Here is a 23,857-nt window from a genome sequence, read left to right as displayed (position 1 = left end):
ATGGCCATCATTAAAAAGTCAGGAAACAACAGGTGCTGGAGAGGATGTGGAGAAATAGGAACACTTTTACACTGTTGATGGGACTGTAAACTAGTTCAACCATTGTGGAAGTCAGTGTGGCGATTCCTCAAGGATCTAGAACTAGAAATACCATTTGACCCAGCAATCCCATTACTGGGTATATACCCAATGGATTATAAATCATGCTGCTATAAAGACACATGCACCGTATGTTTATTGTGGCAGTATTCACAATAGCAAAGACTTGGAACCAACCCAGATGTCCAACAGCAATAGACCGGATTAAGAAAATGTGGCACATATACACCATGGAATACTATGCAGCCATAAAAATGATGAGTTCATGTCCTTTGTAGGGACATGGATGAAACTGGAAACCATCTTTCTCAGCAAACTAACACAGGAACAGAAAACCAAACACCTCATGTTATCACTCATAAGTGGGAGTTCAAAAGTGAGAACACATGGACACGGAAGGGGAACATCACATACCGGGGACTGTTGTGGGGTGGTGGGACGGGGGAGGGATAGCATTAGGAGATATACCTAATTCTAAATGACGAGTTAATGGGTGCAGCACACCAACATGGCGCATGTATACATATGTAACAAACCTGCATGTTGTGCGCAGGTACCCTAGAACTTAAAGTATAATAGTAATAAAATTTAAAAAAATGAATAAAAATAAAAATAATATAAATTTTAAAAAGCAGCAGCAGCAAGAGAGATATATGTGGCCCCCAATGCCTAAAATATTTACTGCCTAGTCCTTTACAAATAAATCTGCTAATCCCTCAGACTCAATAACCCAACAATATGGAATACACTGAAGTTAGTGTATATTTATATAGATTGTCCTTGCATACAGTAGAATCATAATGTTTGCTAAATAAATGAATTAATTAGTGGAGGGACACGGTTTTTTCAATGATAGTAAAGGCTATGGACTACTTATCATTTATTCACCAGTGTACACCATGATTTGGTGTGTATGTAGCAGGTAAAAGCAATGGAGGTTTAAGACATACTTGAAAATGGAGGGAGTTGTTTTGTTTACATTTAAAGCTATAGGATAGGGTTTATTTTAAAAAAATGCAAAGTAAAACAACAATAGGAAATAGAGATTCACTGATCACATTGTAAGGATGTTTAAAAATGGCAATACTTAGGGTTGGTTAGGGTTAGGAAAGTGGCCCTCTCGCACTGAATTGGTGGTACAGTCTGTCTAGTTGATAGTTTGTCAATATTCATAAAAGTGTTGAAAATGTACACATACATGTGGCCCATTTAGGGAAATAGCTGTGGAAAAAAACACATCAAATTATGGTTCTTAATAGTGAAAAACTGGAAACAACCTAAAGGGTGAAGATAGAGGGTTGATAATGCAGTTGTCAAATGATGTAGCCATTGCAAACACTGAAGCAGATGCATTTATTCACGTGGAACTAAAAAGTAAGCAGGCTGTGCTGGGTAGGAAGAACAGTGGAAGAACAAGGAAGTTCTGGGGTGTGAAGGAGGCTGGAGGAATGCAGTCTCGATAAGCAGACAACAAGCAAATAAAGGGGAGGCTAGCGTTTGCAGGGAGGCTGACTCATGCCCAGGCATTCTCGTTTTGAACTCATCTTCCTGCTAGTCACAACTTGGCTAATGAGTCTTGCTAACGAAAGTAGTACTGAACTCCCACATCACTAATTGGCCTCTTCCACTCTCTGAGGTCCCAGTTTCTTTCAGACTAAGGACCAAAAAGAAAGTAAATCTCTTTCTGTGCATCCCTTCCCTCTGGCCTTATTAGCAGAGACACAGAAGACAGTCAGGAAATTCCCAGTCTTCCCTCAGCACCTAGGCTGCATTATCCTGAACTCTCATTTGGGAGCTAATTAGGGGATTCTGTTTGTGGAACTTGTAAGCACTTAACTCCCCAATCCTAGCCCTGGCTGTCTCTGTGGGAACCTTTCTTTGAAGACTTGCTGGATAGATATCTCCTGAGACCCTGTTGAACTGGGGAAGTTAGCAAAGTTTATCAATGAGTTGCTGCTTAACTAAAACGCCAAAATAAACTGAAGTGGTGTGGATCCCAAGAGATTAATCATGCTCTCTCCCAGTGGGGAGAGAGCGGGGGGACACTGCGGCTTCTACAGGCCTGAATTCTTCACTAGTTCATTCATGGAAAGTGAGGGCTAGTGTGGTACAAAGGGCATAGCACTGGCCGGGAGGGGTAGAGTTTTGGGCCTGGGGAGATAAATTCCTACTCTGGCTTTTATTAGAGAGAGGGCACAACTCTAGAAATAGGGTAACTCCTTCAACTCAAAACCCAGTGAAATTTTAACATGTTCTACACTATACTTGTTGACTCAGTAATTCTGTACCTCAATTCATTTAGTCCCCAAAATAATCATATGAAGTTCATGGTATGATTCCCATTCCTATTTTATGGATGGGAAAACTGGGGCCCACAGGGAGGAAATGATCTACCCTGTGTCACACAGCTAGCAAGGAGCAGTGTTAGCCCAGAGCCCGGGCCTCCCAACTTCTCACTCCAATGCTATGTTCACTTGACCAAAGTTAAGTTAATGCAACAAGGTGCGTGAGCTTCCCAGCTTGCTGCCTGCCACACAGAAGATGCTGGATTTGTATTTATTTGTCCTTATATTCTGGCCTGGACAACTACCTGTAAATACCAAATAAAGGTAACCCTTTCAGATCCCTGATATCTTTACCCTCCAAGATTTTACAAACATACTCTAAAAGAGAGGTTAAATATTTTCTGGCTGATGTTCCAAGACTCTTTCCAAAGCTCACTTCTTTCTGTTTCACTTATTGCTACTTCTCAGGCCTTCACGTCTCTTTCTGGCTCACTGTTACCACCTCCAATTCTGGCATCTCTCCAGCTGCTGAAGCCCCAGAATGAGCTTCTACTCATCTGATCCACTGTATAAATAGTTTCTGGGTTTATGCACCTGTACTCAACCTTATTGCCTGTCCGTCTAATAGCTCGTAGTCTCTTAGTCCCTGCAGTCTTTGGCATCCTGTCTGGGCTTGAGTATTTATTATGTAGTAGGTGAGTGAAAAAAGCCTGAGATACTTGGAAGTGACTAATTTTGTAGATAAAGAATCAAAACTTGAACAGATCTGTAGGCTAAAAATAGCAGAGACTGAATTAAAACTTTGATCTCCATATATTCTGTTGAAGGTTCTCTTCATTCAACTGTACTGCCTTTTGCATTTCTGAAACTCATTGCATCCACAGTCATTATCACTCTGTTTAGTTTTGAATTCTTTGATGATTAACTGGATGCAGGGAAGGAGGCAAAGCTTCTGGGCCTAACTCTATGGCCTCTGGCAAGTCACCTAACCTGTCATCTGTGAAGTGAGAATAATAAAAGCTGGCCTTCCTATTTTCTAATCCTGGCCCTGGTTGTCACTGTGGGTTACATTCAACTGTGCTACTGAAAAATTCAAATGAGAACACAGATTTTAAAATTGCTTTGTAAATATTATTATGTGCTAATAAAATAATAAGATAAAATATACTACTGTTATAATTCTGCTGAGTCCTAGTAGAGCTTTTCTCTGGGCTGGACACAGATAGTAGGATGGATGTGGGAGAAGGAGGTGTTGTTGGGATGTGTGTGAGATCATCTCCAAGTAGACATATGTAGATGCCCATGGTGTGTAAAATGACATCTGCTGAGCTTGACACATGGATCGTGGATGTACTCAACAGTTCACAGATGTGTTGAGAACTCACAATGTCTGAAACATGTTTCTTTGAATATGAGCTATCTCAGTTAGGATGGCTGGGCACAAATTTTGCTAGAAGTTTCTTTTAGTGTCAGGAATCCATGGACTTATATCTGCATAGATCATACATTCATCCCAACCAAGATTAGTCACCACCTTTGACTGGAATTTCATATAAAGACTCAAAACTGTGCAACAGGGAAGTGGGTGCTGGGGGGACAGGTTGTTGATGGTGGTGCAGGATGAGGGTTGGTGTGGAGTGGAGGGTGATATTTCAATCTTCAGGGACAGGAGATGGAAAGAGGTAAGAAGGTCCACCAGGGCTATTCTCTTAAGGATAAGAGCTGTTTGGTTTGATTCTTCACTTAGATGAAGAGAGATGGACAAGATGACTGCTTCTAAATCTTGATCAAGTGAACAAGGTGGGCTTGTGTTGGATAGATGGGGCAACTCACTAGTTTCCTTAAAGGTGAGGATGACGGGACACTCTGAAGGCTGGAGAGAAAACACTATAGTAGACTCATCTTACTACCGCTCCCCCTATATTTTCACCATTTAGCACTTTAAAAGTTTTATTTATTTAGTTAGTTATTGACAAGTGGGACCTAATTAAAGATCCGCATAGCAAAATAAACCATCAGCAGAATAAACAGACAACCTATGGATTGGGAGAAAATATTCACAAACTGTGCATCTGACAAAGGCCTAATATCCAGAACCTATAGGGAACTTCAACAAATCAACAAGCAAAAATCAAATAATCTCATCAAAAAATGGGCAAAGGACATGAACAGACACTTCTCAGAAGAAGACATACAAGTGGCCAACAAACCCGTGAAAAAGTGCTCAGCATTACTAATCATCAGAGGAATGCAAATCAAAACCACAATGAGACACCACTTCACACCAGTCAGAATGGCTACTGTTAAAAAGTCGACAAGCAACAGATGCTGGCGAGGCTGCAGAGAAAAGAGAACGCTTCTACGTTGTTGGTGGAAATGTAACTTTGTGCAGCCCCTGTGGAAAGCAGTCTGGAGATTTCTCAAAGAACTTAAAACACAGCTATTATTTGACCCAGCAGTCCCATTACTGTTTACATATCCAAAGGAGAGTAAATCATTCTACCACAAAGACACAAGCACTTATATGTTTACTACTGAGCTATTCACAATAGCAAAGACATGGAATCAACCCAGGTACCCATCAGTGGTGAGCTGGATAAGGAAAATGTGGTACATATACACTATGGAATACTATGCAGCCATAAAAAGGAATGAAATAATGTCCTTTGCCACAACATGGATGCAGCTGGAGGTCATTATCCTAAGCAAATTAATGCAGAAACAGAAAATAAAATACCACATGTTCTAATCATTAACAGCTAAGCATTGAGTACACATGGACATAAATATGAGAACAAGAGACACTGTGAACTACTAAAAAGAGGAGGGAGAAGGTGTGGATTAAAAAACTGCCTATCGGGTACTGTGTTCATGACCAAGGTGATGGAATCTGGACTCCAAATCTCAGCATCATGCAGTATTACCAAGTAACAAATCTGCACATACATCTCCTTATCTAAAGTAAAAGTGGAAATTTAAAAAATATATGTATTTAATTTTTTAAAATTACAGAGCTCAGTGAAAAACTTTGAATAATACCAGAGTAAACGGAGTAAAAACCGAAAGTCATTCCCCATTTTCCACTGCTCTCCCCAGTCCTATTCCCTCCACAGAGGGAATCACCATGTGCAGCTTACGGGTTTTCCTCCAGGGTTTTCAGCCCATACACATGTTTACATCATCATCACTTTCTCAATTTAGTCATATGTGCTATACAACTTCTCACGTCAGTACCTTCACTCTTCTTTTTAAACAAATATATGCTTTTTATTTAAATTATTTACATAAAACATGAATTATTTATATTTGCATAGCAGAGTTAAAAACTCTTTACTTTAGAAGATGAATTAAGGAAAGACAAACACTTTGACACAACTTGTGATCACTCATTTATTATTACACTCCTCTCTGTAATGCTTTCCCAAGTCTTTGGATATTATAGGATTTCCCAACCTGTAGTGTTATGCTCAGATTTTGCTAATTAAATGCTCTGTTTATAATTTTTTGCAAGAAGGAGGTACTTCTTTGGTTTTAGTTTCAGGGTTTTTTTGTTTGAGGAGAAATGATATTGCAGTTCATGCACAAAGTCAGGAAACCTTTTCCCTGTTATGTCAAATTCAATGATTGTCTTTATTTCATCAGAAGAAAATTTATCTTTAAAAAATTTTCTCTTTATATCTTTATACTATCCTAATATTGGGACCTTGAGGATATTTGGAAACATCTAGCAGTTTCACTGACTTCCTATGTGGAAGACAAATTTCTTATCATAAGTCATGCTTTCTGCTATCAAATAACCCACAAGATGGCTTGAACATCAGCTATCTACTCAGCACTCTGTTGTGTGTTTGGAAGACATAATATAAGACATGGATCCCGTCCTTAAGGAGATTGTAACCTAGCTGGGAAGAACAAAAGAAGCTGGAGGAATACAGAGAAAATTATGATGCTGTCATGCTGTGTAGGCTACACTCTTTGAAAGGAGATTAAGAACACTGAATACAAACAAAGGGCTTCATGAGCCACCTAAGTGAGCACCCGTGGTTGAAAGATGAAGATTGAGTGGAGAAGCCAGGAAGGAATGATGGAAGACTTTGCCTACCTGAGAAAGGTCTAGATTTGATCAGAAAAACTTGGCAGCCTTTGGCAGATGAAATGACACTGAGCAGATATTGTTCCAGGGGATTAATGGGGCAGTGTAGGGAGGAGCCCAGGGCTCAGAGACTGTTGGATGGCATGGGTCCCAGCTGGGAGGCAGCTGTCTGCTAGAGGACAATGGTGTAAGAGAGTCCAGCATAATGTTCAGTGGGACCCAGCGGATGGCTGGATGTGGAGAATAACTGTGGATACCTCTGTGTGCTGAGAGAATCTAAGGCCCCTTAAGGGTTCCCTGCTGCCCTCCTCAAATAATAAGCATGTCGGACAAGGTCAGTCTTCAACTTCCAACTTCTTGTCTAGGAAGTGCCTGAAGGATTCACAGAATAAGTTCTAGAAATGGCCACGATAGTGCATGAAATTGACTATCATTCTATTATTTCTCTCTGGATTGCCGTAATTTCACTCTGTTGTTAAAATCTCAGGTTCCAGTACTTACTCACTGATAAATTGCAAATGATATTCCCCTCTAGTTTCCCCTTCTTATCAGTCTCCTCACCTTTACTAATTATCTGTACATATGAATTAAACAGAATGTCCAACATAAATCAGTGTATTTTGCCATTGAAACTAAAACTTATGGCCAGGTGCAGTGACTCACACCTTTAATCTCAGCACTTTGGGAGACTGAGGCGGGTGGATCACATGAGGTCAGGACTTCAAGACCAGCCTGGCCAATATGGTAAAACCCCGTCTCCAGTAAAAATACAAAAATTAGCCGGGCATGGTGGCGGGCACCTGTAATCCCAGCTATCGGGAGGCTAAGGCAGGGGAATCACTTGAACCCGCGAGGCAGAGGCTGCAGTGAGCCAAGATCGTGCCACTGCACTCCAGCCTGGGCGACCGAGCGAAACTCCATCTCATAAATAAATAAATCTATCTTACTAGTTATTAATGCTTCTTCTCAGGGAACATATAGTGATACATTCTTGTGTTTCTGGTCAGGGGGCAGGGGCAGGTTGTGAGAATAGGCTCATGCATTGCCATGTACCTGTGTTGTCCCTACTAATAAGTAGTCAGAAAGGGGCTGCAGTTTTGGGAACAGGTGTTTGATGATGTTGCTCTGAAGAAGGTGCTTGCAGGGTGCTCTGACAAGTACCAACACTCTGCTCCTAGCGTATGTCAAGCCCAAATTTAACTTTACAATACTAGACCTATTTCTTAAAGTAGAGCCTTTTAAAAATCACACCCAACACTCGAATACAAATATAGTTTTGCTAAAAAGGAGGCCAGACATTTCATTTTTATTAACATTTTATATATGTTTCAATTGAACAATCATTAAATTAAAAAAATACAAAATAGTTTGTCTCCCACTACCTGACCCACATCATATTTTTCTCTTGTCTTCAATTCACTTTGTATCAGTAACTTAGATACTCTCTCACCTAAGCTTTTGCCTTTCTCCTCAATCCAAGGCAGACCACACTCTACCCTGACCAAGACTATCTACTTTCCTCCCATTTTATGACCCGACGCTGAGGATTTTTCCTGCCCATACCTAGTCCTTCAGCATAAGAAAGTCAGGGGGGTTGCTCGAGGAGGGAGGTTGCATTTTGAACCCCATCTTCTCAAGCTGGGGGCCTCTTCCCTGTCAGCACCCTTTTCAGGGTACCCTGCACATCAGGGTTCTGGAGGCTGTAAATGACTGGGTTCAGCATGGGACTGAAGATAGTGTTGAGGATTCCAATCCCCTTATCTTTGTCTGAGGCTGAGACTGAGCCCAAACACATGTAACTGAAGAAGCCAGTTCCATAAAAGATTCAGACCACGGTGAGGTGGGAGCCACATGTGGAGAAAGCTTTCTTCCTCCCCTCAGCTGAGCGGATTCGTAATATTGCAGCTGTGACGTGGGCATAGGACACTGAGATAAAGATCATGGGGATCACTCCTATGAAGGTGGCCCCCACAAGCAGCAGCTGCCCATTGAGGTGGATGCTGGAGCAAGAGAGCTGGAAAAGAGGTGGGAGGTCACAGTAGAAGTGGTTGACCACATTAGGGCCACAGAAGTCAAGCACAGACACAGCCACTGTGTGAGTCAGAGCATTGATGAAGGAGACAGTGCAGCAAATTCCCACCAGGGCACCCTGGACTTCACAGCTCATGCGAGTGCTGTTGGTGAGAAGCTGACAGATAGCTAGGTAATGGTCATAGGCCATGGCTATTAAGAGGTGACAGTCCACCCCAGCCAGGAGGTGGAAAAAGAAGAGCTGTGAAATGCAGGCAGCATAGGGAACTCTGCACTGGTGGGCCAGGAGACACGCCAGCATCGGAGGAACAGTGACTGATGCACCCGATGTCCAGCAGATACAGGTTCCCCAGCAAGTAATACATGGGAGTATGGAGTTTGGGGTCCGCAAAGATGGCAGCCAGGATGCTGAGGTTGCCCCCAACTGTGATAATGTAGGCAAAGCAGAAGACAGCAAAACGGATGGGCTGCAGTCTTACGTTCCGTTAGGCCAAGAAGGATGATCTCAGTGATGGCTGCCCCATTCCCCCAAGCACCTGGCTCCATAGGCCACTGCTGAGAGCTGCAGTGGGAGCAGAAAGCGTGAATCTGTCACAAAGGAGAGAATGACACATAGAAGGCACAGATCCATGTCTACAGAATGCTGGAGTGATATGGCATGGACACCTACCAGCTGGAACGGATACCAGCCTAGAACTTGGCCAGGCTCCTGGAGGCCCCGTCCATGTCAGACATTAACCCTTAGTTATTGATTCAGGGAAAGATCCAGGATACTCCAAAGAAGGGTCTGGGCAGAGGGAAATATTCTGAGGATTCGGGACAGTGGTTATTTACCAACGTGGTATGGAAATGTTTGAATATGTTTTGTTTTTGTTTTTGTTTTTTTCTGAGATGGAATTTCACTCTTGTCACCCAGGCTGGAGTGCAATGGTGTGATCTCGGCTCACTGCAACCTCCGTGTCCTGGATTCAAGTGATTCTCCTGCCTCAGCCTCCTGAGTAGCTGGGATTACAGGCATGCACCACCACACGCGGCTAATTTTTTTGTATTTTTAGTAGAGACGGGGTTTCACCACGTTGGCCATGCTGGTCTCGAACTCTTGACCTCAGGTGATCCCCCTGCCTTGGCCTCCCAAAGTGATGTTTGAGTATTTTTAGCAGCTATTAAAGTCACACCAGTGTACAGTGACTCTCTGATTAGCTCAATGACTAAGTGAACATATGAGGTTCTAGAAAGCACAGTGTAGGGAGAGAAGCAGCATAAAGAAGAACAGGAGGACGAGATCCCATGAGATCCACACAGACACAAAAGAGATGGAAGAAGGAGAGATGCAGGGAGCAAATACACAGAAGCCAAAAACCGAAGATGTGAAGGCAATTTAAGAAAATCCTCTCCCTCTCCCTCTCCCTCTCCCTCCCCCTCCCCCTCCCCCTCTCCCTCTCCCTCTCCCTCTCCCCTTTCCACGGTCTCCCTCTGATGCCGAGCCGAGGCTGGACTGTACTGCTGCCATCTCGGCTCACTGCAACCTCCCTGCCTGATTCTCCTGACTCAGCCTGCCGAGTGCCTGCCACCGCGCCACCAGGCCTGACTGGTTTTCGTATTTTTTTGGTGGAGACGGGGTTTCGCTGTGTTGGCCGGGCTGGTCTCCAGCTCCTAACCGGGAGTGATCCGCCAGCCTCCGCCTCCCGAGGTGCCGGGATTGCAGACGGAGTCTCGTTCACTCAGTGCTCAGTGGCGCCCATGCTGGAGTGCAGTGGCGTGATCTCGGCTCGCTACAACCACCTCCCAGCCGCCTGCCTTGGCCTCCCGGAGAGCCGAGATTGCAGCCTCTGCCCGGCCGCCACCCCGTCTGAGAGGTGAGGAGCGTCTCTGCCTGGCCGCCCATCCTCTGGGATGTGAGGAGCCCCTCTGCCTGGCTGCCCAGTCTGGAAAGTGAGGAGCGTCTCTGCCCGGCCGCCATCCCATCTAGGAAGCGAGGAGCGCCTCTTCCCCGCCGCCATCCCATCTAGGAAGTGAGGAGCGTCTCTCCCAGCCGCCCATCGTCTGAGATGTGGGGAGCACCTCTGCCCCGCCGCCCCGTCTGGGATGTGAGGAGCGCCTCTACCCGGCCGCGACCCCGTCTGGGAGGTGAGGAGCGTCTCTGCCCGGTCGCCCCCTCTGAGAAGTGAGGAGACCCTCTGCCTGGCAACCGCCCCATCTGAGAAGTGAGGAGCCCCTACGCCCGGCAGCCGCCCCATCTGAGAAGTGAGGAGCCCCTCCGTCCGGCAGCCACTCCGTCTGGGAAGTGAGGAGCGTCTCCGCCTGGCAGCCACCCCGTCCGGGAGGGAGGTGGGGGTCAGCCCCCGCCAGGCCAGCTGCCCCGTCCGGGAGGGAGGTGGGGGGTCAGCCCCCCGCCAGGCCAGCCGCCCCGTCCGGGAGGGAGGTGGGGGGGTCAGCCCCCCGCCCGGCCAGCTGCCCCGTCCGGGAGGTGAGGGGCGCCTCTGCCCGGCCGCCCCTACTGGGAAGTGAGGAGCCCCTCTGCCCGGCCAGCCGCCCCGTCCGGGAGGGAGGTAAGGGGGGTCAGCCCCCCGCCCGGCCAGCCGCCCCATCCGGGAGGGAGGTGGGGGGGGTCAGCCCCCCGCCCGGCCAGCCACCCCATCCGGGAGGTGAGGGGCGCTTCTGCCCGGCCGCCCCTACTGGGAAGTGAGGAACCCCTCTGCCCGGCCACGACCCCGTCTGGGAGGTGTGCCCAGCGGCTCATTGGGGACGGGCCATGATGACAATGGCGGTTCTGTGGAATAGAAAGGCGGGAAGGGTGGGGAAAAGATTGAGAAATCGGATGGTTGCCGGGTCTGTGTGGAGAGAAGTAGACATGGGAGACTTTTCATTTTGTTCTGTACCAAGAAAAATTCTTCTGCCTTGGGATCCTGTTGATCTGTGACCTTACCCCCAACCCTGTGCTCTCTGAAACATGTGCTGTCTCTACTCAGGGTTAAATGGATTAAGGGCGGTGCAGATGTGCTTTGTTAACCAGATGCTTGAAGGCAGCATGCTCGTTAAGAGTCATCACCACTCCCTAATCTTAAGTACCCAGGGACACAAACACTGCGGAAGGCCGCAGGGTCCTCTGCCTAGGAAAACCAGAGACCTTTGTTCACTTGTTTATCTGCTGACCTTCCCTCCACTATTGTCCTATGACCCTGCCAAATCCCCCTCTGCGAGAAACACCCAAGAATGATCAATAAAAAAATTAATTAATTAATTAAAACAAATAAAAAAATAAAAAAATAAAATAAAATAGCCTTCAGTCCAAAAAAAAAAAAGAAAATACTAACAATTTTGAAGTGTATACTATGAGTATTGTGTATATGATGTGTATTATATTTATTTTCTCATTTAATTCTCACAAAAATCTGTGGATTAACTACGATTACCTCTACGTAATCAAGATGTTGAGGATTATAAAGGTGAACTAAGGAGCCCAAGGTCATACTCTTGACTGAGCTGGGTCTCAAACGTGGGACTCTCTGACTCCCAAGCCCACCCCTTGACACGACATTGCCTCTTAAAGAACTTGGACATGTGTTGTTATGGAGGTTTTATAAATGACATTATATGTGATAAAGAGAAGAATAGTATTTCTAAGACTTTAGGTATTAGCATTACCACAACTATTCAAGGAAGTTAAGATTCTGTCCATTCATCCTTTCATTCAACAATTCTTGGGATTCTGGATCCAAATGTTTAGTGGAGTCTGGATATATTTGGGGGCACGAGGTGTGAGAGAAAGAGAAGGTGCAAGGATGATTCCAAGGTTCTTGGCCTGAGCATCCAGGAAGATGTTGTTGGTAGTAAATGATACAGGAAAAACGGATGACCTTAGTGTGTGCCTGTGTGTGTGTTTGTGGGGGGGGGGGGGCGTTGGTGGTGGTTTTTCCAAGGGAAAAGGAGAGCGGGAGTTTTTTCCAGGGGAAAAAAAGGGAAATTGAAATCCCAGGGAACAGTTATCTGGCTTCCACCCTATCACACATGGCAGCGGTTATGGTATTCCCACAGGCGCCTGGACAATGGAGGAATGAGCTCATGAAGGCAAACGTCCTTTGGGTGTGGCTGGGACAGGTAGCTCTGGAGAGGCATGTTTGGAGCCGCGTTCTTCTGGACTCTTGCATATGCAGGGTCACCCTCTCTCCATGATGTGCTGATGCATCCTGCAAGGCCACATCCTGGCCATCGTCCCATCTCCCTAAGAAAGTCCTCCTTATGGGGCGGGGCGTGGTGGCTCATGCCTGTAATCCCAGCACTTTGGGAGGCTGAGGCGAGCGGATCATGAGGTCAAGAGATCGAGACCATCCTGGCCAACATGGTGAAACCCCGTCTCTACTAAAAATACAAAAATTAGCTGGGCGTGGTGGCATGCACCTGTAGTCCCAGCTACTCGGGAGGCTGAGGCAGGAGAATCACTTGAACCCAGGAGGCGGAGGTTGCAATGAACCGAGACCGTGCCTTGCACTCCAGACTAGGCAAAAAGAGTGAAACTCCATCTGAAAAAAACAAACAAAAAAAACTCCTGCTACCCCTGGGACAAGCATTTGTTGACACAGGTTATCTATTCTGGTGAGAAGGCAGAGGGTATTTTTGAGAAGCCCTTGTCACCTTAGGAAATGTCCTCACAGGTAGTTTTCCCAGTTTAACATTAAGACAAGCTGCATCTGGGTTTGAAATCACAGCAGTGCAGCACAGTGACAGACAACCTTGACTCACAACCTTGCTGTGAGCCACGTCTCTCCATCCTGGTCAAATCTGTCCACTTCTCACTTCACTTATTTCCCACCCTGCCTGTCCATACATCTCTCCATCCCGGCCAAATGTGTCCACACTTCACTTCAATTATTCCCCACCCTGCCTGTCCATACGAGGTGCAGTTTACCCCAGGCCCTGTCCCCGAATTCGCTCTAAACAGTTCCTTCTCTCCGTGTAGACACGCACTGTTGTTTTCTGTCTCTTCCTGTCTCTCTCTGTCTCTTGGTATATAAGGACAATTCAGCACCATGGAAGGAGCTCTGGAGTTGGAGTTCAGAAGTTCGTGTTATTTGTATTATAAACTAGCTTTTCCTATCTATCATTGGGACCTTGGAGAAAGGAAAAAGGAAGGAAGAAAATACGGAAGGAAGGAAGGAACAAACAAATGAAGGGAGGAACAAAGGAAGGAAAAGAAGACACTAAGCTAATGTTTACTTGAATATAAACTTTTTAGTAGCAATGTTACTCCGTTTAACTCGATTATATGTTACTTTATTTAAACTTTACAAAAATTCTTGAAGATGGTTAATTATTTTACAAGTGAGAAAAGTGAAGCTTAAAAAAGTTAGCTTGTTTAAGGTCACATATGTCAGAGTTTGCTCTGAGTGGACAGCGTGTTCTTTTTCTGCCAATCCCTGCTGTCTCACAAGGCCTTTGCCATATATATGAATATATACATATGCATATATAGATAATGTGTGTGTGTGTATATATATGTCCTATATTCATTTTCCCTTCTGTGATACGAAGGGCTGTACTGCATTATCTCTAGGTTAACACAGAGGTATAAGATTCTGTAAATACAAATTTCACTGATTTCTCTGCACATATCAACCTAAACAGCCTCCTTGGCTCTCCCCAGACTTCCTTTGTTTCCTTCACTCGTCACCCCCTTCAGTTCCCTTCTCACTTCCCTCTGTTGGCCAGCTGTGTCCTTCGTTCTTCCAGTCCCCCTGAGTGGAAAACCTCATTGTATTTCACTGCCACTGAATCCAAGGATCACTTAGTCCTTTACTCTTCTGTTAACAAGGAAAAAGCCATGTGAAGATGACTCATGATCCTCACCCTTCCTTGAGAAGGAAGGAAATTAGGGGTCTGGAGCAGTGGGAGGGCTTGGGGGAGACTTACCTTCCTGTGAGCACTCTGGGTGCCCTAAGTGGGGTTTGTTGAGAGTGGGGTGAGTGCTAGGCTGACCCAAGGTGGCCTGTCTCCAAAAGGCTTATCAAGACAGTGAGGCAGGGGCCAAGACAGTCTGTCTTGGTGCTCTCTGTATTCAGGAGCTAATTAACACCTAGATGCCCTAAAAATTAGCTCCCCCAGGGATTGCATGGGATGCCAGAGGCAGACAACCTCAGTCCTTAAGGGTTTCTTTCATCTGCCTAATATTTTGGACTCTATTGAAAAAAAAAAACCACACAAGATTCATGACATCATTCCAGCCTCCCAATGTCTCCACAAAATGAGAAAAGATGTAGTCACCATATTGTAGATGGGAAAAATAAGATCCAGAGGGCTTAGGTGACTTCCCAGGGGCAGAGAATGGGTTCATGGTGGAGCTCAGGCTGGGCCCCAGATAATCTGAATCTGGTATTTATTTTTCTCATTTATTTTTCACAGTTTTTTGTTTGTTTGTTTTGAGATGGAGTCTCACTTTGTCACCCAGGCTGGAGTGCAGTAGCACAATCTCAGCTCACTGCAAGCTCCGCCTCCTGAATTCACGCCATTCTCCTGCCTCAGCCTCCCAAGTAGCTGGGACTATAGGCGCCTGCCACCACGCCCGGCTAATTTTTTGTATTTTTAGTAGAGATGGGGTTTCACCGTGTTAGCCAGGATGGTCTTGATCTCCTGACCTCATGATCTGCCTGCCTCGGCCTCCCAAAGTGCTGGGATTACAGGAGTGAGCCACCACGCCTGGCCCCACACTGTTTTTTTAAAGGCATAATTTTTATTTCTTAAATTTATTAATTTATTTTTAAAGGCATAATTTTTGAAAGTTTGTTTAATTAAGGTATTATTTTAATTGTAAAGTTTTATGAGTTTGATAAATGTATACAGTCCTGAGTCATAGACTTTTTAGAATTGGGTTTCTTCAGTTAGCATAATCCTTTAGAGAGTCCTGCATATTGGCTGCAGTCGATGTTCATTTTTTCTCACTGGGTAGTATTCCATTTTTCTCACTGAGTAGTATTCCATTCCACACCCACCTCACTGTATGGGTATATTCTAATTTTTTTAGCTGCTTATTAGTTGATGAACATTTCAGTTGTTTCAAGATTTGTGCCATTGCAAATAAAGATATAATAAATATGTGTACATAGTTATATGTGTGGATATATGTCTTCATTTCTCCTTGGAAAATATCTAGAACTGTACTTACTGGTCTCTATGTAAGTGGATGTTTAATTTTACAAGAAACTATCAAACTTTTTTCCATAGTAGATATACCATTTTGCATTTCCGTCAGCAATGGATGAGATTTCCAGTTGCTTCACATCCTTATCAAAACTTAATATCATCAGTCTTTTTGGTTTTACCCATTGTGTTACATGTGCAGTAGTGTCTCATTCTGGTTTTAAATTTGTATTTATCTAATGACTAAAGATGTTGAGCATCTTTTCATGAGCTTCTTCGTAATCTGTATGTTTTCTTTGGTGAAGTGTTTGTTCACATATTCCCCCTCCCCTACAAAACACTGGCTAGTTTTTCCATTTCTTGTGGAGTTGTAAGAGTTATTTATGCATTCTGGAAATCAGCCCTTTATCAGAAAAGTGTCTCGTTGCCAGTATTATTTTTAGTCCACTACATACTTCAAATTCCTCTGTTGGTAGCCTACTCTTACTTAGGGGTGTAGATTGCTGTAGAATTTTTCTAACTGATCCTGTTCTCCCTCGGCTTTCAACAGGCCTTTACTGCCTGCTCCATAGAGCAGTCTCGATGCTCTGGTCCCTCCCCCAGTAGTAGACTGCTGTTGCTTATTACTTGGTGTGAGGCTTCTGGTGGAGACAGGGAAAGTTCATCAGTTCTTCTCCAGCGTGTCTTAGGAAGGCTTCATGGATGGGGCTTTCCTACCATTCCTGTCCCTACTCCCTTTGGCCAACAACTCTGCCTTCTTTTTTTTTTTTTTGAGACAGGGTCTTACTCTGTTGCCTATGGGTACACAGCACAGTCATGGCTTAATGCAGCCTTGGCCTCCCAGGCTCAAGCAATCCTCCCACCTCAGCCTCCTGAGCAGCTGGAACCACAAGTGTGTGCCACTACACCTGGCTAATGTTTAAATTATTTATAGAGAAAAGGTCTCACAGTGTGGCCCAGGCTCGTCTTGAAATCCTGATCTCAAGCAGTCCTACCTCAGCCTCCCAAAGTGTTGGGGATTACAGGTGTGAGCCACTATGCCCAGCTACTCTGCCTTCTGTTTACAGGGGATCTCGGATGGAGTTCTTGAGGGGGAGTATCTGCCCCTCTCCAGTGGCAGCAGATCTTGCTTTTGAACAAGGCAGGGTTCTGGACATTAGTGAGTTTACTGCCACTCCCTAGCAGTAGATGGGTTTACTTCTACCACATCTCCAGAGGCCACAGATCTTTGCCCTGGGCCCAGAGGAAGAGAGGGTTTTCTGCCTCTCATCAAGTGATGTACACCTTTTGGTTCACGTAAGAGAAGAGTCCAGTTAGCAGGAGGGTTTTCATGTCTGTGTACTGCTGAATGAGGCTCTCTTAGTTCTCTGGCCCTGCCCCAAATCTTTCCCATGAGCATCTGGAGGAGGTCCATGAAAAACAATGGCTGAGTGAATACGGACCTTCCTGCATGCACCGCTCCCAGGGATTCTAATTGCCCTGCTAGTCCACCGACCTTGAAGAATTCATTAACAATCCAGCCACTTTAATGGCAGCCACCTCGTCCATATTCTGTCAAAGGTGAAACAACTCATGTGTCCTGTCTCTCCTTGGAGGGGCTTGTCAGCTTGCCGCCTTGTGACCTCAGCTTTCCAATTAGATCAAGAGAAGTTATGATTTGGTAGGTTATGCAGCTTTTTTTGTTGCTTGTGTGGGGGTGACATTTCTTGCAGCTTTTTACATCCTAAGTGGAACTCTCATCATTATTTTTTTAAGCTTCTACCTCACCTGTGATATGAGCTAAGCTTCAAACCTTGATCGTCTTGTTTTCCAAATTGCTTCTTCTAAGTGATGACATATTAAATGATAACTTTATCACCTATATTCTGTTGACCTTTAAATACATAAATTCAGACTTTGCTTCTGAAGGCTCTTCAGTTCATTTTCTTGTTGGAGTTCTCCACTTGGCAGTCCACAGGTGCTTCAATCTCTGCATGACTCCTTCATTCTTGCCCCCAGATCCTCTCCTTTTCCATATGATCTTAGCCTGCTTGGATTGTCATAAAATACCATAGACTGAATGGCTTAAATGATGGAAATTTATTTTCTCATAGTTCTGGATGCTGGAAGTCTCAGATCAGGATGTCAGCATTGCTGGGCTCTGGTGAGGACTCTATTCCTGGCTTGTAGATGGCAGCCTTCTCATTGTTTGCTCACATGGCAGAGAGAAAGAAAGAAAAAAGGCAATCTCTCCTGTGTCTCTTCTCATAAGGGCACTAATCCCATCTTAAGGGTGCCCTCATGACCTCATATAAATCTAATTATTTTCCAAAGGCTCCATCTCCAAATATCATCACGTTGGGGGTGAGGACTTCAACACATGAATTTGAGAGGGCACAATTCGGTTCGTGCTATATGTTTTCATTAGTAAAGCCAATCACCACCCAAGTACCCAGTCAGCTGTCTATGTGTGCGTGTGTAATATATAAAACAATGTTAGGTTTTTCATATAATTTTGTATTTTATGTTTTAGTTAATATTATACTTTTTAAAAATTTAAATATTCACTTCCCATTTAACATAATAGTCCATGGTATGAATAGAACAAACTTTAAAATAATCCCACAATTGTTGAAATTTTAGATTTTCTTTTTAAAGATGAGGTCTCCCTATGTTGCTCAGGCTGGCCTTGAACTCTGGAACTCAAGTGATCCTCTTGCCTCAGCCTCCCAAGTAGCTGGACAGATACTACAGGCATCTACCACCACACCCAGCTGAAATTTTAGTTTTTATGTCCAATTTTTGGTTTTATGAATAGCCAACTAATGCACATCCCTGAGGCAGTATAACAGAATGGTTAAGAATGTGAGCTCTGGAGTAGATTGCTTTGGTTGGGTTCTCAACTTGCTAGCTGTATCTTGGGACAGATTACTTAACATCTCAAAGTTTCATTATACTTATTTGTAAAGTGTGGAGACTACCTCACAGGGTTATTGTGGGGGTTAAATAAAATAATCTATTAAAAGCTCCTGGTACTGTGCCTGGCACATGGTAAGCTGTTAAGAGATAGCTGTTATAATTAGTAGTAGTAATAGTTATCACAGTAGTGATGATAATGGAAATAGAATACTAGATAAAAGTAGTTTACATCTACTGATCTGTTTCCATTGGTCTGTCTGTTAATTCTTTATCAATAATGTCCTGTGTTAATTTTTGAAACTTTAGGTTACATTTTAATGCATCTTCTCTCATTAATACTCATTTTCATGATAGTTTTACCTATCCTCTTCCTTTTGTCAAATCAACTATATTTTTTCAAGTTTATAAAGTGATCCATTTGGATATAGACTGAAGTTGAATCAGATCTGTAAGTTAATTAGAGAAGAACTAAGTTTTACAATATTCAGTTTTTCCGTTCAGGGAGTAGTATGTCTATCCATTTGTTCAGTTGAAAAAGGAGCTGTTTCAGTAAAATCTTGTAGGTTTCCTGATACTGATATCTTGAATTTTGTCTTGCATCTTAATACAGTCAGACTCCCCACCGCCCACCTCCATGTCCACTCTTACTACTCTCCTGAAGCCCCAACTGCTTTCGCCAACCCTTACTATTGATCCTCTTACCAGGTGACCTTATTTCTCACTTCCCAGAGATTAAGAAAGCTGATGGGAATGTTCTCAACTTCCTGCTCCCTGCTCCATGCAAACCTTTTTATATCTGCTTTAGAGAATGTACTTTAACCAATAATCCTTGTATGTCTTATGCCTTCAGCCTCTTTTCTTCTCAGTCTTTTCATGTCTCTCTTAAAAAATCCTTGTTTTATCTTGAAAATCCCTCCAAATTCTCCTTCTTTTTGTTACAAATGGACAGTTTAATCTTAATGTGCTGTGTTTCCCCATCACCTCCAAATTGCTTCTTAACCCGTTGCGATCTTGCTTCACTCTCATTTCTTTCTGAGGACCAAGGGAGAGCAAGTCCACAGAGGCAGCAGTGGTAACAGGAATATTCTGGATTCATTGGATAATTTTAATTTTCCAAGGTTTTCATACCTCAGGTTCATGGGTATACTATCCAGCATGATCCAGATAACAGTTGTATGTTAATAACTAACATTGGCACAGTACTTTACCATAATAGACTGAATTCTTTGAGGATAGAGACTGGGTTTTTCTCTCTGTACTCCAATGTCCAGCATAGTGCTGAACATTTTGTAGGATTTCGGTAAACATTTGTTGGGTGGATGAATACATAAAAAGAACATATATATATATATATTTAAACCTTATATGAGTATTGCACATTAATCCTGGTTTTCAGTGTTCAAAAGTTCTATAGGTGAGTCATTATTAAATCTCAGGTTTTATAATGAGCAGTACAAACTCTATCATTGGAATTGATATATTTTATTATAATTTCCTGTGTATTATAAGTTCCTTGAGGGTAGATATCATGAGTAGGCATTGTTAATAATTGAATGAATCAATTATTAACAAAGTGATCATGTGTTAGCACAGGGAATGACTGGGAGATTACGATTACCTGAAACCCAGAACTTAATTATTGTATTCCTCCATATTTCCTCCAATAAATACTTCAATGACTGCTTTCTCTTAATAAATATATCAATATATAGAAAATGAAACATTTCTATTATTATTGTTTCTTTTTCTCACATTCCTTTATATCTCACTCTGTCCACAATCTCCTTTTTCTTGGGCATATTAACAGTCTTCCTTTTTGTTGGTATTTACTTACCAGCCTATAAACAGGTAGGTCCTCTCCTCTTCAAGCAAAACTAAAACAAAATCCAGATCTCCCGTATTCTGTTTCTTCATTGGCTACCTTAATACTTCCCTTCTTCCCATCGCAGCTGAACTTGTCCATAGAGTTGTCTCCATCTTTGGTCTCCATGTCCTGATTTCCCATCACTCCATCTTCCCTCTGCAGCACTCTCCTACTCCAACCGCTGCTCTCAAGGGCCCTTGGAGAGGTCACACGCTGCATGGAATGACCTCTCCTGAGTCCACTTTGCAAATGCCCACTTATCTTTTAAGACGTGGCTCAATCTCCGTCTCTTCCAGGATGCCTTTTCTTAATACTTCATTTCCTTTCCAGAAAAGACTCTTCTCTTTACCTTCACTGAGCATGTAAGCTGTCTAGCATGTGGCACCTGTAACCCTTTGAGCTTCTGTAACTTGACCTATGTGGCTCCCTCTAATACCATTAAATCATCTTAGGCCAGAGCTTGTTTTACTCTTTTCTGAATTCCAATACTTAGTATTATTCCTGCTACATTTTAGGTGTTCAATGAATGCTTCTTGAATCAATTAATAATTTGATAGAGGTATAATTTTTTAGAACTAAGGTCCAATTTATTATCGAGTCCAATTTAGTGATAAGTTGTTACCCCTTTTCTCTCCCAAGATAATGCTGAGGTATAGAGACCATCTTCCATAAAACAAGCCAATGTTTTATCACATTAGTAATACTTGAGTACCTTTTATGTGCTGATAGAAGTTACCTGTATTATAAGTTTAGGGTTCAGACGCAACTAGAAAATTCTAGGAAAAAAATACATTATTGATAAAACCTTTTTTCCATAGTGTTAAATGTGCCAAAGACTAGAAAATTAAATGTCCAGATGAGGGATGACAAACTCAAATACCTACAATCACCAGGCACATGATGTGGTCAGCTGGAAGGCTTTGGCACACTGGAGAGTACTTGTCCTTTCCAGAGAAGGTCATGGACATGTAGACCTAGATGATTGTTGACAAGTAAGAATATGGGTCATTGCTAACACATTTCATTTATAAGAAGAGTTGGAAACCAGGGAAGTCCGATGATTGTTATTATATTAAGTATTATAAACTATACCTCTGTGCTCTGGATACAGCCAGGGGTCTATTAGCTAGTGAACTCTGTAAAACACACAAAATGACTCCTTTTCTTTCCTTTTCTAAGCTCAAATGTTTCTAATGATCAGAGGAATACATTCACATGGAATCTTTCCCCAGAGTTCCAAGTGGTGTGTGGGCGTTTCAGGGATTTTCTGCAGCCACCTGCTGCAGAATGAACAAATAATCGCTGTCCTTAACCGAGGGGCTTGCCTTCTTGGCTGCTAGAATTACTCTGGGTAGCTTCTATATGCTTCCTGGCAAGGGAAATTCAATTTTCTGTTTCACATGATCTTAATGTTTTGTTGTCTTTTTAAAACATTTCTTACACTATAAAACAAGCCTTGAGTAATTGAAGAGATATATCTTGTTTCAGAATGGGAAAGTCAATAATTCAGAGATGTCAGTTTCTTCAAAATATATGCATTGACACTATTCCAATATTTGTAGACTTTTACAAATGGATTTTAAAAACCAGTCGAGAGGGATGATGGTATGAGAGTTAGCAGCTGTAGGAATAGATAAGGCTAGAACATGCCAGTGTAGACAAGGAAGAGCGTAAGAAAGATGTTGACGGCCACATATTAGTGTGTACTGCAGTAGCATAGCGATTTAAAAGCTTAGTGCTGGAAAGGAGTCCAGCAACAGACCCAAGAGTGTAAGAATATTTAGCATGTGGCAAAGGTGTCATTTCATATCAGTGAGGAAATCACCCATGAATGTGTCATTCAAAATCTATTCAAAAGTAAAAATCAATTCAAAAGTAAAAAAGCTTCTTTCTAAATGTGATACTAAAACCAGATACAACAAACTATATAGAAGAAAAGATTGAATAATTTGACCATGTAGAAAATTGAAACTTATGTACGGTAAAAGAGAGCATCACATTTGCAATATTCATAAAACAAAGAATTAATGTCATTAATAAGAGCACTTTCTTTTTTTAGATGGAGTCTTGCTCTGTTGCCCAGGCTGGAGTGCAATGGCATGATCTCAGCTCACTGCAACCTCCACCTCCTGGGTTCAAGAGATTCTCCTGCCTCAGCCTCCTGAGTAGGTGGGATTGCAGGCGTGCGCCACCTCGCCTGGCTAGTTTTTGTATTTTTTTGTAGAGGAGGGGTTTCTCCATGTTGGCCAGGCTGGTCTCGAACTCCTGATCTCAAGTGATCTGCCTGCCTCGGCCTCCCAGAGTGCTGGGATTACAGGTGTGAGCCACTGTACCCAGCCCGAACGCTTTCAAATTTATAAAAAAAGACAAATATCTTAGAATTATATATATATATATATATACACACATGCACACACACATACACTCTATATATGTAAAATATATTTTTTCAGTACTATTTATATATATTTTTCTCTTTATATATATATTTTTTAACTTTGACAGTGATTAACTTCAAATTAAAGGAGCATTGAGTTGTAACATTTGGCCTATCATATTGGCAAAGATAATATGAAAGTGACAATTTGTTCAACCTTTTCTGAGCGGCAGTTTGGGAATATGTTTTCAAGTGCCTTGGAAAACTTCTTATCTTTTGGTCCAGGAATGCCACTTGTAGGGACTTTTAAAATTAGAAGCATGTGCACAGATGAATGTACAAGGATGCTTATTGTAGCGTTCCATACAACCTAGACTGTTTGAACCAACACAGGTTTACTAATAGAGAGTTATTAAATCTATTTTGTTCCATCCATTCAAAGGAATATGATACAACTATAGAAAAAGATGAAAAATTATAGAAAAACCGTAGAAAAATGTATTACCCATAATTTTCTGTTATGGAAGGATATCGATCTATATTATTAAGTGAAAAAAAGCAGGCTACAGAAATTTAGGTATAGAATAATTATATTTTTGCAAATATATATTATGAATAAAAATTTTAACAATTATATGCTAAATGCCCATAATGATTATCTTTGAACTGATGATTTTTATTCTATTCTTTCTGTACCTTCTAACATTTTAATAAGCACACATTTGTATTGCATTATGGTAAAAGCTGTTAAAAGCTACAAATTGAATAAATGAAGTGTCTTTGGGAGGGGTGGTTTCAGGTTTAAGTCAGAGGCAGCAAAGATCTCCATTCAGTCAGGTAGACTTTTCCATATGAGTCAAACCGCTTTCTCTAATTCTATCACATGTAATAAATTGGTGGTAGTGGTGGTCCAGTATGAAAATACTGTACCTCATCTTTATGGTTTTTCTAAACAATGCCTATTCCCTTGGCATTGGGCTTTAAAATGTGTTCTTTATCTTGGTTTATTTGTTGAAATTGGCATCTAGCAATTCCCTCAACCTGTACCAGATGCTCGGGAACAAACTGTAAATTCGTAA

General features: G+C 42.7%; 1 protein-coding gene and 1 pseudogene across 1 annotated transcript in view; one reads left to right on the top strand and one right to left on the bottom strand.

The window, feature by feature from the left end:
- The window catches only part of LOC101144819 (olfactory receptor 3A1-like), a 103,554-nt gene that overhangs the window by 57,976 nt on the left and 21,721 nt on the right, over positions 1-23,857 (top strand).
- Positions 8,111-9,054, bottom strand: LOC101148665 (olfactory receptor 3A10-like; annotated as a pseudogene).

Source organism: Gorilla gorilla, chromosome 19 (genome assembly GCF_029281585.2).
Source record: "Gorilla gorilla gorilla isolate KB3781 chromosome 19, NHGRI_mGorGor1-v2.1_pri, whole genome shotgun sequence".
Lineage (NCBI taxonomy): Eukaryota > Metazoa > Chordata > Mammalia > Primates > Hominidae > Gorilla > Gorilla gorilla.
This window is presented reverse-complemented; position numbering and strand designations above follow the sequence as displayed.